The 16,995-nt window shown below is 37.7% G+C and overlaps 2 long non-coding RNA genes across 5 annotated transcripts in view; one reads left to right on the forward strand and one right to left on the reverse strand.

The window, feature by feature from the left end:
* The window catches only part of LOC125155588 (uncharacterized), a 63,798-nt gene extending 50,547 nt beyond the window's left edge, over positions 1-13,251 (reverse strand). For both annotated transcript variants that reach the window (XR_007148284.1, XR_007148283.1), the window contains exon 1: positions 13,017-13,251. This is a non-coding gene — a long non-coding RNA (uncharacterized LOC125155588). The remainder of the gene's footprint in view (positions 1-13,016) is intronic.
* A 110-nt stretch (positions 13,252-13,361) lies between these two features.
* Positions 13,362-16,995, forward strand: part of LOC125155834 (uncharacterized) — a 31,776-nt gene continuing 28,142 nt past the window's right edge. For all 3 annotated transcript variants that reach the window (XR_007148370.1, XR_007148371.1, XR_007148372.1), the window contains exon 1: positions 13,362-13,442. This is a non-coding gene — a long non-coding RNA (uncharacterized LOC125155834). The remainder of the gene's footprint in view (positions 13,443-16,995) is intronic.

Raw genomic sequence — 16,995 nt, forward strand, 5'->3', positions numbered from 1 at the left:
ATATGATTCATCACAGGGTTTTCCCCAGGAAATAAACTAATCTAGAACTTTACGGGTAAAAGAAATATGCAAGATAATTAATAGCATAAAATTTTGCATAATCTTGATTCGGTAATAAAAGTACTAGGATTTGATGATCTGGAATAATCACTTAACTTTCATCTCACTTTATGTAATTTACTTCCCAAAACATGTCAATTGTATCACATTATGAATGCATTAAAACAAATTACAATTTCAAAATGTATCATTTTAGGAATCTCTTAGTAAGGAATTATTTTGCAACTTAAAAACTAATCTTCATATGAACAATTCTGTCGCTATCTATTTAATGACTATTTCAGAGTTAACAGACCTGTACTAGAAATACATGTTCTAATTTTACTCAAAGGATGTTGCCTTAGTCATTTTTTTTCCACAGGTCTTTCTTTCCTCTCTGCTGAGTTAGAGTTTACCTATAGAAGGAAATCAGATTTTTTTAGATATCTTCTGAAAATAATTACTGCCACATAATGGGTATGTACTAAATATAAGCACTGTACGTGCTTCTGTTTTTCACAACAGTCTTTAAACTCACCAGTATTGCATTGATTTTCTAGATGAAGAAAATCTAGTGAGTAGCATTGCTGGCATTCTGTCCAAATACATAGGACTCCAGAACATATGCCTAACACTTTCAAATGTGCTTACGAGGGGCGCCTGGGTGGCTCTCTTGGTTAAGTGTCCGGCTTTGGCTCAGGTCATGACCTTACGGTTCATGAGTTCAAGCCCTACGTTGGGCTCTCTACTGACAGCTCAGGGCCTGGATCTTGCTTCAGATTCTTTCTCTCTCTCCCTCTCTCAAAAATAAATAGACATTTAAAAAATATGCTTATGAAAAATAATTGCTCAAAAGAGTAACAGTAATCTGGGGAAGTTTAAATAATACATTTTATAAATATGGATTCAAATTGTATGCAACATAGTTATAGGGCTGTTACAGCATACTGGTTAAGACTACGAATTTTGAAATTAGATGGATTAGGTTCAAATGTTGGCTCCAAATGTTTGCCATCTCTACACAAGCTTCACTCTCCCCCTGTGCAAGATGCATCTGATAAGTTACACCTACTCAAAGCTGTTTTGAGGATGAATGTACATCCTGAATGTAAAACACATATCACAATACCAGGTATACAGTAGATGTTCAATAAATGTTATGGGTAATGCTAAACCACATGTCTTACATAGACATAGAAAGCCCGGTGTTCATTTTTACATAACAAAACAATGAATTTCTGATTTTCAAACTAGCATATATGCCTTTAACATATTATTTCACTATTTCCTTTTTTCTGCCACTCTCATACTTCCCTTCCAGCTCTGTTGTTGGAATGGAAGACAGTAAAATGGTTGCAGGATCCTGCATTTTTCACAAGTGTTTTAATTTGATTTGTTAGCTCTCTTGTGGATGGCTGCTGTTTAATAATACATTTTCAAAAAAAAAGCATATCCTTTAAATTAAGTTGTTTACATTTCAAATGCAATATGGTAAAATTCAAGTACATTGTCATTATTCCACAGCCTTGGAGGTTTCATACCATCAGATTCTTTGAAAGATGTTTTTTCTCTTCCCAGCTGCCTAAGTGGTACATGAGCGCCATCTGTTGGCCAAAAGGAGTCATGAATTTGACTTTTTTTCATTAACCGTTGTTCTCAACTACTGTCTTGTAAGGCATCATTCTAAAATTGACCCAAATGAAGATAAAATTAAAACAGTTAAATTGTCCATTTGTAAAGTGATTTTAACCTTGAAGGAATGAATCAAGGAACTTCTTTCATTTCTCCCACAATAACTCAAAAAAATGAAATAAACAGCAAAGATATAGTTTAGAAATAGATTTTGTCGATCCAGAATCTTCTTAACCATTCTGCTCCTAACAGGCACGTATCCAAAAAGGCCAATTCAGAGAAGAGTACTGACTCCATGACTGCTGTGTTGTGTGTGCCCGGATCTCATTGCAACAATCACCCAGCATCTCTGCAGTGTTCCCAGGTGATGCTCCACTACCTACCGGGGCTGCTAGGCCAAACTTACTCAGTTCTAAGGCTGGATGGACTCTAGCCCTCTGCCTTTTCCGGGTGTGGGCCACTCTCGAGATTTCTATCAGCCATTTTACTAATGTGACACTATTTTTCCACTGTGACATTGTGAGGCCTTTGCTCTTACTGTTCCCTTGACAATGTAATATTTTTTAATCAATATATTAAAAAATTCTGAATATATATTTATTCAGCTTCTGAGAAGACTCTGAGTTGCACAAATTTAGTAAGGTCGTTGTTTCATGTCTTTGGAGAAGCAATAAAATGAGATAAAATCCTGCTGAACTTTTATGCATGTGGTTGTATCTAACAAAATTGGAGACAATTTGTTTACTGGAAATAATTAAAAATTTTATTTTTTTTTAATTTTTTTTTCAACGTTTATTTATTTATTTTTTGGGGGACAGAGAGACAGAGCATGAACGGGGGAGGGGCAGAGAGAGAGGGAGACACAGAATCGGAAGCACGCTCCAGGCTCCGAGCCATCAGCCCAGAGCCCGACGCGGGGCTCGAACTCACGGACCGCGAGATCGTGACCTGGCTGAAGTCGGAGGCTTAACCGACTGTGCCACCCAGGCGCCCCAAGAATTTTATTATTTTTAAATGCTAAAAAAGATTATATATACTAATTTGCATTTCCAATGGTACAAAATTTCCCCAACTCTTAGAATTTATGTATTAATTTTTAATGGGAAAAGGAGGCATCCCAGATTCTAAATATAACTCTCTGTCTTTCCCTCTTTTCCTCTCTTTCTCCCTCTCTCCCTCCTTCCTTCCCTCTCTCCCTCCCTCCCCTGTTTTTGCTTTATCATAATATGAAGAAGAAAAAGTTTTGAAAATTTATTGGTGAAAAGAGATATAGCTCAATCTATTGTTCCTAGGGCTTTGTATTTAATACAATATAATGACAGTGATAAAACAGTATAAATTCAAAGAAGTTAACAAATCCATAGTACTTCAAAAGTGTATATTCGTAAGTAAAGATAATACCTTGCTTAAGAGACATTTTATGTGATCACTGTAACATCTTGTTAGGTCAAGTCCTCTGGTTTCTTTCTAAAATGGAGATTTGTATGAAGCAAGTTTGTCAGATAGCACTCGTGTTACCAAAACTCCTGGGCAAACCAGAGAAGGAAGTTTAGGTAGAGGGGAAAGATTGAACTATGATGCAATTCAACAGAAGTATAAGTCTATCCCTTCGACAGTTCCAGAGCAAAGATGGTTCCTCAGAGGTGTCCCAAAATTAGGCAAGGGACCTGGACCTTTGCACCATTTCACTGAGCAGTCATCAGATGCGGGCTGACCACACGGACACCCCATGACCTTACGCAAGGCAGCTCATTTTGACCAAATGTAATTCCCAGGATCTAGCAGCCATCAGTACTACCAACAGCTGGTGAATGAAGGCTTCTAACCTGAAGGGGCAAACTGGGCCTTACGCTTCAATGTCCACTGCCTCGCTAGAGCTAGATAAGGAAAACTCCCCATTGCTTATTTTTTTAGTTTTTAGCCTTCCTCACTCATCTGATATATCCAGCCCATACTTTAAATTCAAATGCCATTTAATGCAGAAATTCTTAAAGTGAAATCTAAAATAAAAATGTTAGACTTACCGACTCTGATGAGTTCGTAGTGACTTAACAATTACGACTTCTTGAGCAGAACAATTGCTACATTTTTAAGTGAAAGAATAAACTCAGTGATGGGGTGCCTGGGTGGCTCAATAAGTTCAGTGTCCTAGTCCTGATTTCAGCTTAGGTCATGATCCCAAGTTCTTGGGATCAAGCCCCACATCAGGCTCTGGGCTGGATGTGAAACCTGCCTAAGATTCTCTCTCTCTAAATAAAAACAAATAAATAAATTTAAAAGTAAAAAAAAAAAAATCAACTCCTGTGGTACTATTTTCAATGCCAGTCTTTCAGCATCATGTTCCCAAACTATGTGCCAAAGTACTGGGGTACTATACCCCTATACTGTACTATACTTGGGGTACTATAGCAAACCCACTGGAGACCCACAGAATATTTCTAAATTTCTAAGGAAACACAAGAATGTCAGATAGCATATGAAATAGCACCTCAAAATAGTTCATAATTTTAACATTAGATCAAACTCTATTCCTTTTAATGATGAGTCTTTGTAGAGCTGCAGTTTCTGGATGAAAAAAACTACTGACATGCAAAAATCAATGTAGAATAAGAAATGAAGGCGGCGAGATCCAATCCAATTGTAAGACTTGAGATATTGTGCAGTACCCAACAGATGCACACATCCCACTAGTAAGTAACCATGGTTGAGAAAGAAATATAACATTTTCTTCTTTTGCTTTAAGTGTAATACTTCTTAAAATGGTTGCTGATTTGTTGGGAAATAAATATGTATTGACATCAGTGGGTGCTAAGTAAATATTACTGAGGCACTAAAGACGTCATGAACCAAGAAAATTTGGGAACCTCTCTTTCAGCATTTGATCACAGTTGAGAGAAGGATGTTCCAGGTAAAAGAAGTTGCATGTGCAATGGCCCTGCAGTAAGATACCAGCATATCTGGTATATTTAGATCAGTGTTGTCTCTCTAGTACAAGTAAACACTGGCACGCATGTAATAAAAGGCACAATAGGATGTGGCAGAGGTAGGGCAGGCTGGCTCTGACACACATTATTGACTTAACTATTAACTTAATATTATTTCTTGAAGGCAATAGCGAGGGTTTTACTACTGGGGAGACACAGAGTCAGAGTTGCATTCTAAAAAGATAACTCTAGCATAACTATCAATAGAGTGTAGTATTTTATAAATATTTGAGACAGTTTAATGACCCAGGAAAAACATGAGGACCTAAACCAACACACATTTGGTTGGAGTAGAAAGGTCAAATTCTAGATATGTAATTAAAAGAGCCTGGCCATCAACTGGATGTGAGAGAAATTCAAGAATGACTACCTGACTTTTGTCTAGTACAACATGAAGATCTATGTACCGTGATAAGGAATGTAGTGGAGAAGCGTACTTTCACAAGATGATGATAAGTTTTGATTTGGCACATAGATCATCTAAATAGAGCTGGCCAATAAAACTACCCACATGGATCTAGAACTCCAGGTAAGACCAAACAATGATATTATGCCAATAAAGTGAAAGATGTTATCTTTCTGCCTTAGAAATACAGAAGAAGGGGAGAGGAGAGGAGAGGAGAGGAGAGGAGGGGAGGGGAGGGGAGGGGAGGGGAGGGGAGGGGAGGGGAGGGGAGGGGAAGGGAAAGAAAAGGAAAGAAGGGAAGGGAAGGGAAGGGAAGGGAAGGGAAGGGAAGGGAAGGGAAGGGGGCCATACACCTGCAATTATGTTCACCTAAAAAAAAGAAATCTAGAGTATTTGAAGCAGTATAATAGTGGGTGACTCCACAGCATCATCAGGAATTCAAGCACCTAAGTTTTCTGCTCTACTTCCTGAAGGCCTAATCAAATTCCAAGACGGTTTTTGGAGCACTAATAATCTCATCAAGCAGAAGGAGAAAGACAGCCGGCCCACTGTCTTTTAAAGAGAAAGCTATATCCCACATGACATTTCCTTCACATACTATTGACTAGAAACAAGTCAGATGTGAGATGACCAGTTAACCCAGGTTTGCCTGTGATTTTCCCAGTCTAATTATTGAATGTCTCCCAACACAGAAAACCCGGCAGTCCCAGGCAGACCAGGATGATTGGACACTCTAGTCACGTGATCCCATCCTGCAGCCTGAGAGACTAGAACAAATGCTTTTTAAGCTGTTGAACAATGAATTCGATTAAAAACAGGGTTTTCTACTAAGAGGAAAAGAAAAACTGACATGCAACTAGCATACAAGAATATAATAGACATTGATAAGCAATTAGCAATGTCTTCTGTAAAGGTAATAATCAAGACTTTGAGCACATCAATACATAAGAGAAAGAGAAGGAGAAAGAGAAGGTCATTCAGGAGGTGGAAAGGACTGTTTAAAATGGAGAAAAAGCGTAACAAGTGAAAGAAATTACAAGAAAAGAGTAAATTTCAAGAGGAAGTTTTCACCATATAATCACATGCTACAAAGTCTGAAAATTACCCCCCCCCCCCCGCCAGTTGTGTTGCAGCTAATGCAGCCATGGGTTGGGGTTCAGGTGCCCTGGATACCTAAGAAGAGAAAGGTTATCAAGAACTGGGGGTAAAACACAGAAGGAGAGGTGAAGGGCAAATGAAAACAAACCTCACTTCTATCAGAACTACCAATATCAACATTAGATCTCAGGGTGATACTGAGAATAGATGTGCTTCATTTTTTCCCAGCTGTTTGAGATATAATTAACACACAACACTGTGTAAGTTTAATGTACACAATGTAATGATTTGATATACGTATACATTACAAAAGGCTTACCACAGCAAGGTTGGTTAACATATCTACCACCTCACATAATTGCAATTTTTTTTGTGTGGTGAAAATTTTAAGATCTGATCTCAGTAACATTTACATACATGGTATAATGGTATTAACTATAGTCACCATTAGATCCCCAGAACTTACTCATCTTGTAACTGAAAGTTTGTACCCTTTGACCACTTCCCCCAGTGAGATATCACTTCATACCTGTTAGAATGGCTTTTATAAAGCAAACAAACAAAAACGTAAAAATAAATTTTAAAAAAGCAATAACAAATTCTGGTGAGGATATGGAGAAAAAGAAACCCAGTGTACTGTTGGTGAGAATATAAATTGGTAAACATTATGGAAATCAAAATCATTCAAAAATTAAAATACAACTACAGCACGACCCGACAATTTTACTTCTGAGTATATGCATGAGGAAACAAAATCGAACCGTGAAAAGATATCTGCACCCCCACGTTCACTGGGTTGCTCTTCACCATACCCACGTCTTGTGCCAGGTGTGTTTCATAGCTGTGTAACACTAGTGCTGTAACAATGTGAGAACGTACATTTTCTTTGCCCTGGACACCTTATTTCCTCTGACAGAGAGCTTCCTATAATATAGGTGCTCTGTCCTGGCTGAGTCTTTCTTCCTGGCAACATCACAAAGTATTTTATCTGTGTCTGCCATAGAAACTGCCCACTTCAACATTTGATCAGTGGGAAAAAAAAAAAAAAAAGGTTCATGGTCTTAATTCTCAAGTTTTCCTGTCTATGATCATAAAATTCTGGACAGGGTAGAAAAAAGCAGAGGTTATGGTTTTTGATGGCAAATGAAACATAACTTCATTTTTTAATGTTTATTTAATTTTGAGGTGGGGGAGGGGCAGAGAGAAAGGAGAACAGAGGATCCAAAGCAGGCTCCACACTGACGGCAGCCAGCCCATGCGGGTCTCGAACTCACAAACCATGAGATCGTGAACTGAGCCATCCAGGCGCCCCAAGCAAAACTTCATTTTAAAAAACAGAACTCCAACACTCTATTTATTCCGGCTTATTCACTCAATTAATTTACCATATAATGCTTACTTATGAGGATTTTAAGTTCATTGGCCACCCCTCTGCTTTCTCCTTATTTCTCCTGCTTTCTCAATTTCCCACTGACCTCACTTCTTTTCCTGTCCAGCTTTGGTTTCATGGCCCACCACATCAATCACCCTTTTTTTTTTTTCCAGTATCCTCATTTCCCCTATTTCCCTTGTCCTGGAAAATCTCAACCATGATCCAGCCAGCTGCCCAGTTTGTCCATCTCTGCAGCACAGCACCTGAGTACCACTAAAGAAACTCACATTCTACTCCTTGTAGACTCTCTCGCCTGTTCTTCACAGAGGGCTACTCTATTCTCAAAATCAAACTGCTTTCTTCAGTCACCTGTATTTTAAACTCAGCAGATGACCTTACCTTCCACCTCACAGATCAAAGAGAAGCCATCAAATAGGTACTTCAACCTCAGCACAGCTGCAAAATCCTCTTGTTGTAATGGAAGAGGAGCTGGCTCTCCTATCTCTCCATGTGTCACACTGGACTTCATCTTCTTTGACCTTCTTTCTTGAAATATTGTCAGTTGCCCCTTCCATCTCCCATGTTATATTTTTTCCTTTTTAAATTCCTTCCCCTGAATAGCCAAGCAAACAACTCTCAAAATTATATATATATATATATATATATATATATATATATATATATATCCTTTCTTGAGTCCTTTGTTTCTACTCTCTCTTTGCAATCAAACATCTCAAATAAGTTTTTGTGTACATTACCTCCATTTATACCTGCCCCCAATCACTTTGCAATTTGCTCTGATCTGTATTCTGTCCCTGGAACTCCACTGAAATGACATTCAGTGAAGTCACCAGTGACCATGATGTTACTATAGCCAATGAATGTGGTTTACACCCTTTTTGCATAGACCGTGTGTCAGGACACAGTAGGACTTCAAAGAGTATTCAAGTTGATACAGCTTTGCCACTTGCTAGCTGTGGGACTTAGGACAAGTTCATCAGTATCTACTTTTATATGTAAAACGAAGACAAAAAGGGAAAGTACCTAAGAGTTGTTTTGACAAGTAAATGAGATAAATAATAGCACAAGATACATAACTAAATATTAGTTTTGTTGGTAACTATTTTTGTCTCTCCCTTTTATAAGAGATAGTGTTCTAGGAATTTCTCATATTTTTGCACATCTTGAGAACAGAGACACTGATAGCTTTTTGTTGTGGAATATCTTTTCAAAGATTTCTATATACCGTGTCTTCTTAGAAGTAAGCATGTTATTTGCTACCCAGTATATTGGAGATAATATCTCCCTCCCAGGAAAATTTGGGTAATTTTGCTCACAGTACATGTTAAAAGATTGGGGTCAAGATCCATACCTGTCATGTACACTCACGGTGTGTGGAGCGTCACCTGGGTCCACTCTTCACTGCCTCGCGGAACTTGGAAGACATGAGAGCAGATGCAAATGCAAAGTTCATGGCGTCTTTTCAGTCACAGACAATATAGTCCTTTGTATTCTGACTCAAGAGTCTCATGGCTTCTATCAGTACCTTGAAATTGTGGTAGACTTACTTGTTAGCTTGCAAAACAGAGTGAATAAACTCTCCACAGTTCTTTTGTTTGTTTACCCTTCACAGTTCCCAGGATCTTGGATATCTGTCTTTGGAAACTTGAGAACATTTTCATGAAATTCTGTCTTTGGCTTCCATTAAATCCCACTCTTGGCTTCTCCTCTTACCTCTTCTTACTGTATTTTGCTTCTTAGTCCTACAGTAGTCATGTGTGCAGTTGGTGTTCCTCAAAGTTCTGTCTCTCTTTACTTTTCCATCTTAATCCTTCCACATTTGTCCAAAACACTCTTCTCTTTCTGCATGCTTTCACTTAACCTTTTTTGTTTTTGTTTTTGTTTTGTTTGTTTTTGATAGAGAGACAGAGCAAGAGTGGGGAAGGGGCAGAGAAAAAGGGAGACACGGAATTCAAAAGAGGCTCCAGGATCTGAGCTATCAGCACAGAGCCCGATGTGGGGCTCAAACTCAAGAACAGCGAGATCATGACCTAGGCTGAAGTCAGATGCTTAACTGACTGAGCCACCCAGGCAACCCTCAGTTAACACATCTATGTCAATGATTCAAAATCTATACCCATAGTCCAGATCTTTCTCCCAACCAACAAAATAGAAAGCAACTTTAAGAAGTCAAAAAGCCAAACAGAAACATCAGCAATTTCCTAGTACTGGATATAGAGTTCAAGAGTCATTAATGAACAAGGGCCACGATAGACATCCCATGATAGACATCTCAGGTCAGTTAAGACCTATAGTAAACTGAACTCTAAGAATAAGGCAAACTCAAAAGGGATTTGACTTCACTAAACATGATCTGTCTGTCTTCTATTTCCCTGACAGAAAACAATCAAATCCTCTCCAGGCCAAAAGAGAGTTTCCTGAAGATTCTAAAATTGTCAGTATACTATATCCATCATTTAATTTACAAAAACCAAGCATACCAAGAAGTAGGATTATGATCATGAATTAAAAAATAAACAGACCATATATGCAGACCCACAAGTAGTCCAGATATTGAGGCAGACAGACAAGGACTTTAAAATAACCATATAATACATTCAAGCAAAGAGACTTTAAAACAACTATTTAATATCAAATAGAAATTACACACCTAAAAAAATCCTCAATAAATAAAACAGCAGAAAGAATTAGGGCTAGTCAACTAGATGAAAAATTTGATAGAAACAGATCAAAGCACAAATAAAAGGGTACAAAATATAGGAAATGATTTAAGAAGCATATGAACAGGGTGCTGAGGCCTAACACATATGTAATGGGAGGTCCAGAAGAAGAGGAAAGATTTAGACAAAAGCAATATTAAAAGATAATTGGGGGGTGCCTGTTTGGCTCACTCAAGCGTCCAACTCTTGATTTCGGCTCAGGTTATATCAGGGTTCATGAGTTCAAGCTCCACATTGGGCTCTGTGCTGACAGCGTGGAGCCTGCTTGGGATTCTCTGTTTCCCTCTCTCTCTCTGCCCCTCCCCAGCTTATATTCTATTTCTCTCTGTCTCTCAAAATAAGTAAATGTTTTTTTAAAAAAGATTTTTTGCTTGAAGATTTTTATAAAACTGATAAAAGGCATCTATCCAGCCTAAAATTTAAGAAGTTATATAAACTTCAAGCAGGATAATAATAAGAAAACAATGGGTGCCTGTATGGCTCAGTCAGTTAAGCATCTGACTTTTGATTTCAGTTCAGGTCATGCTCAAGGTTTGCGGGTTCAAGCCCCATGTGGGGCTCCATTCTGATGACACAGAGCCTGTTTAGGATTCTCTCTCTCCCTCTCTGCCCCTCTCTTGCTCTCTCTCTCTCTCCCTCAGTAAATATTAAAACAAACTTTTAAATAATTAAAAAAAAAGAAAACCACACTTATCAAAAACAATGGTCATAATTTTGAACAAACAATTCACAAAGGGGTGCATTCAATGACCAAAGACATTTTTCATGGCCAGAATAGCCCTGTATGGTCTGCACACATCTACCTCTCATATCTTATTTCCTACTACCTTCTACCTCAACCATGACTCTTCTTTCCATTCTTACAACAAATCCAATCACATTCATGCCTTAAGCTCTATCTAAGTGTTTCTCCCACTCTCTGAAATATGTTGTGTACATTTCCATGTGGCTGTGTTCTCATCATTTGGAGGCAGCTCCCGATTACCCAAACTAATTATATTCCTTCCTTACTCTCTCCCTATCACATTATTCTATTTAAGTTCTTCATAGCACTTCTGCTATTGAATGAATATCAGCTTCTCTGCTCACTTGTTCTTTTCTTTATTGAGTAGAGCCTCTCCAGAGCATCTAAACCTCATTTGTGCAAAGATATTGTCTATCTTATTCATCGCTATATCACCAATTTCAGAGCTGAAAAGAAAACTGGGCATGTAAAACATGCTCAATATTTGATGGTTAGATAAATTAACAAGTTAACGGATGTATATGTCATGCTCATCACTGACTTCATGAGCTAAGACATGTAATTATCTTTAGATATTAATATCCTTAGAATTTTCTCCTGCCCTGTTCTACTTACCTGTACCTCTCAAGGTCCAGCTACATTTTTGTATCTACATAACAACTTTGTTGATTAATTCCACCACCAGTTATTTTCTGAATTTTGGTGGGTTTTTTTTTTTTTTTGTATTTTCTGAATTCATACAGCTTTACAGCTTCATCAATATTTTATCATTTCATTTTATGTTCTAAACTTATTCAAAATTATAAGTTTAATTATTTGCTTCTGTATGAGACTAAAAGCTCCTTGAAAGCAGTCCTTTTTGTATTTCCCACAACACATGGCATTTTTCTGAACAGTATTCATTGATTTACAGATTGGTCGATAATGAATGTAGCATAATAGATAAAAAGTGGAAACAAGGCAACAAGGATTCAGAAAGTAAGAACAGTGGTGACAAGAGAAAGGTTGTAGCTCTCTAACCACCTGACACATCTGGCTGTAATCCTTTAAAAGGATTACCCTCATGTTAATGGTTTTAAAGGTCATTTTTCAGTTCATTTTTTCCTGTATCCTTTTTCTCTATCTTCTCACTGAAAATAAATGGAACTGATATGCTGGTGATTGTTAGTGCCTGACTGTCTTTGAATCACTTTAGTTTGGTCTGTCTCCAAAACTGTGAATTGTTGTCTAAACCATAAAAGAAAAATTGTGGTGTTTGGCAACCTTTCCTCTTGTTAAACCACCCAAAACCTATCAATCCTTTAAATCTTGCTCAAATTCTTACCCTCTCTAAAGTCTTCCCTGGCTCATATAGACCAGATTAATATTCCCCCAACACTTCTTGTGTATCCCTCTTTGTTCTCGGCATGTGGATAAATAAATAGCTATTCTGTAAGTCTCCATTTGAATAAATTATTTTTAATTAATAAAGCAATTTAGGATTTAAGGAGTAAAAAAATAATACACTCTGAATATTAGAAAGCCAGTATGTTTTCAGAATTTAAAAGAGAAAAATACAGAATCCACAAGTAATTGAGGAATGCGGAGAGTGACAGACTTATAAAACAAGTTGAAGCAAAATAAAAGAATATTAGGTACAAAAAAAAAATCAGATGGACCATCACTTTAAAAAGTAAATATATATAAAAGTACTTACTATGGTTTAAAAGGGAGAATGGATCATTTATGAAAAGCAAAGGTGATTTAGCTCAGCTGCAATAACATGAAAGATTAAACAAGACATAATGCTCTTCAGACACAAAGGTGACAAGAGACTGGATAAAAAGAAAATTGCAGTGTGAAATGCAAGAGACTTCACAATACGGAGAAAAACTAAGCGAGAAAGAAAAAGTAAAGGGAAAACAAATCATTTATCAAAAGGTGAGATGGAAAATAAGGACACCTGGATAAAAAAGCAAAAACATCCTTAGAAGAGTGTGAAGAATAAAAGCAGACTCACCTGAAGAGAGACAAAAAGTAGTTGCCGTAAATCCGGTGAACTACCTGGGCCCGAAGAACAAGAACACGATTGACGTACACCGGGTGGAGGTGGAAGGAACGTGAAGCGGCTGAGATACAGAAAGGGCTTTAAAGATGACCTTAGAGTACATTAAAAGACTTAAAAATAGGTGAGGCACAAAGGGAATAACTCAGCTGCAGGGAAAAATACGGCCCTTGTACTGCCCCAAATGAGAACGCTCCGTTACCACGAAGATACACGCGACAGCACACAGCGCACGCGGAGCTGGAAGAGACTGCACGACACAGAATTGGAACACGGCAGGAACCGGAACACGCAGGAGTCGCTGGACGTGCCGAGCACGCGGGACTCGAAGACGCCGGGCAAGAGCCTAAGCGGCCAGGTACTCGACCACACAGCGCAAAAGTAAGTTGTGATTTGCCGGAAGCCAAAATAATGGTTTCGGGGGTTTACGAAGAGTGTGGACAAGTGATGCAGTCGGTGCAAAATGAATTCATGAACAATTGTTTGGCATTGTGGGGAGAAAGGAAGGGATGGGAGGTGAAATAATAAAGTCACACAGAACTCAAAGTCTTTACTAGATTACCATGGTAGAAAGTCAGGAGATGGGCAAAAGTGAGATGGGACAATGGCCTTCTGTAATTTAAGGATGGGATGGCGAGGGTGGGGCGGGAGGGCAGGGAAGGGAGGATTTTCTTACACAGATGCCAAAAGCGTAACACACCGACATCTTGACTCTGGAAAAATGAACTTAGCCAGCAATCAAATGAAGAAAGGTGAATTACATTATATAAGCAAAATAAATAGACAAAGAGAAAAAAGAGTGAGGCTGTGTAAACCTGAAAAAATTATTTCGTGCATGTATTTTACAAAATAAATTTCAAATCTGTGAAGAATAATATATAGAATAATAGGAATAATAGTAGAAAATGCAGTTTGTATCATTTCAAGAAAAGCAAAACCTTGCTTACCTCACATAATATACCCAATTCACTGCAATTAAAAAAAAAAAGTGAATGTTTACCGAGTATGAAGTATAGAATAGCCTTCCTGAATACACATATCAAAATAAATCTATAAATTAGCTAAAGTATGTACATATCAGAAATCACTATGAGAAATATAAAAGATAAATTTAAAATAAACCAGGAAGACCATTTACAACCTATATGACAGTTACCAACTTTGCTATAAAGAGATTACTCCAAAATAAATAAGAAAAAAATATCCTAATCAATGAGAATAAGCAGTCCCCAAAAAGAAGAAATACAAAAGCCCACTACCCTTTTAAAATTTTTATATTTCATTATTATTTCAGGAAATATAAAGTTACAAAATAATATGATAGCTCATTATGCCTTTTAATTTAGAAAAGAAAAAAAGGAAAAGAAAAAAACTAAAACAAAATCATGGTAAAACTGTAATATCAAGATATCATGTAAATGAGCACTCACATATACTCTAACCCCAATTCACATGTAAATGGATGCATGTTGTATGGAAGACAATTTAGCAATGTATATCATAGCCTAGCAGTTCAATTTAGGATAGGAATTTATCAAGATTAAAAAAACAAACAGGACTATGAATCAAAATATTTCTAAAGTGAAGCTAATTGCAGAGTTGTAAGAAAAAAGCATTGGGAACTAATATATTTAATAATCTAATTTGATCAAACAAATCACTCAATATACATAAGGAAAAATATTGTTCTGACATGTTGTCCTAATATGTTAAAAATTAGTATTGGAAAATATATTGTGACATGTAATACAGTTCACTATATGCTACATAGATGAAAACATGAACAGTGTTTATCCTGAGTAGTTGGTTATAAGCAATTTTTATTTTCTTTTTCTTATTTATATCTTATCCAATAAATAATCATTGTTTTAGTAATATGAAAAACAGTGTAAATATGTTAGAGTAGAAGGCAGTTTAATGCGATGGGGAAAATGACTTATAAGACAGGATGTAGGGGCACCTGGGTAATTCAGTGGGTTAAGCATCCGACTTCAGCTCAGGTCATGGTCTCCTGGTTCGTGAGTTCTAGCCCTGCATCGGGCTCTGTGCTGACAGCTCACAGCCTGGAGCCTGCTTCAGACTCTGTCTGTCTCTCTCTCTCTCTGCCCCTCCCCCACTCATTCATTTTCTCTCTCTCTCTCTCTCTCTCTCTCTCAAAAATTAATAAACATTAAAAAAATTTTAAAAAGAATAAGACAGGATGTATATTATACATTTATGAAGAGAAGTAGACTACATACACACACACACACACACACACACACACACACAAGACACACACGCATAATTAACTTCAGGAAATTGTATTCCAGACTATTTTAATGGGTAATTTTTTCAAATTGTTCACAAGAAATGTATATCACTTTTGCATTAGGTCTGTAAAATGTTCTTGAATAAGAACCACTTTTTTTGTTAAGGGGGAGCAATTATTAAGTTGAAGTTTGCAGAAAATCAAGGTACATGAACTACAAAAGCTATCCTTGTATGTGTATCATGATATAGAAGAAGATAACTCAGAGGAAGGAAGAACGATGAAGAAACAAGTTGTTTTACTCTGATTATGAAGAAAAACAACTGCATGGGGAAGATTTCAAGAAAAGTAAAATACACAGAAAATGAAATAAGTGATCAAAGTTGATTTTCCTGGGTCTATAGTGATGAACCCTTCCCAAAAAAACTAGGAGACAGGAGCCCATGAGGAATGGGGCATTAAGATGACATATCAGTAGTTCCAACGGTAGGGCAATAAATAGAGAACTTGAATAAAAAGATCATGTTCTGTGGACATTTTTAAAATTTACTATTGAGCACTTTAAGAAAATCATTGCTTGGGGCACCTGGGTGGCTCAATTGGTTAAGTCTTCAGCTCAGGTCATATGATCTTGTGGTTCAAGAGTTCAAACCCCCCATTAGACTCTCCGCTGTTAGTAAGGAACCCACTTTGGATCTTCTGTCCCCCTCTCTCTGCCTCTCTCCCATTGGTTCTATCTATTTTCTCTATATCTCTCAAAAATAAATTAAAAAAAAAGAAAAATCATCACTTTGTGTTGTGCATACAAGGAGAAAGAAATAGATTTTTTTTTAAATGTTTACTTATTCTCGAGAGAGAGACTGAGACAGAGTGTGAGTGGGGGAGGGGCAGAGAGAGAGGGAGACACAGAATCTGAAGCAGGCTCCAGGCTCTGAGCCATCAGCCCATAGCCCGACGCGGGGCTTGAACTCACAAACTGTGAGGTCATGACCTGAGCTGAAGTCAGACGCTTAACCGACTGAGCCACCCAGGTGCCCCAGAATAGATTTTGAGAGACAGAGAGAGAGAGAGAGAGAGAGGGTTACTCTGCCCTTAGGACCTAACAACCTAATGGAAGGAACAAGAAATATAAATAAATATAAATATATGTGTAAATAAATATGCACGTATTAGACATTGTTGGTGAATGTCAAAATAAGCATTATCAGCCATGAAGGATAAAATACCTCAGAGCAGGGAGAAAGAATGAAGGGTTGCCTGGGGTTATTCAGAAAGTTTTCACAGAGAAAATGGGATTCTGAATATCACTTAGGAAGTAGAAAATGGGAAAGACAATGTAACAATGCACCTAGGGTGACCCAAAAGCTCACATCACCATTCCTTTTCCAGAGAGGAAGAAATAACACCTCAGGCAAATGGCAGCCCAACTATGCGGCTGTGCACTCCACCTTTATGTATGTGAGGCAAAGAGGAAAGCCCTGCCTCTTCATGTGTCAAGCAATGTTGTACTGCACGGAATCGTTTCTAGCTGTAAAGCGAGGGTTCTGCAACCCCCTTGTACTCCACTAGAGGGCTAACAGAAAAACCGACAGACAACAATTGAGGATGTGTACACAAAGTTAGACGTAAACCATCTGTAGTGTCCCTGAGGTGACGAGGGTGCCGAAGAGAAGCAAAGACAAA

This window comes from Prionailurus viverrinus, chromosome F1 (genome assembly GCF_022837055.1).
Source record: "Prionailurus viverrinus isolate Anna chromosome F1, UM_Priviv_1.0, whole genome shotgun sequence".
NCBI lineage: Eukaryota > Metazoa > Chordata > Mammalia > Carnivora > Felidae > Prionailurus > Prionailurus viverrinus.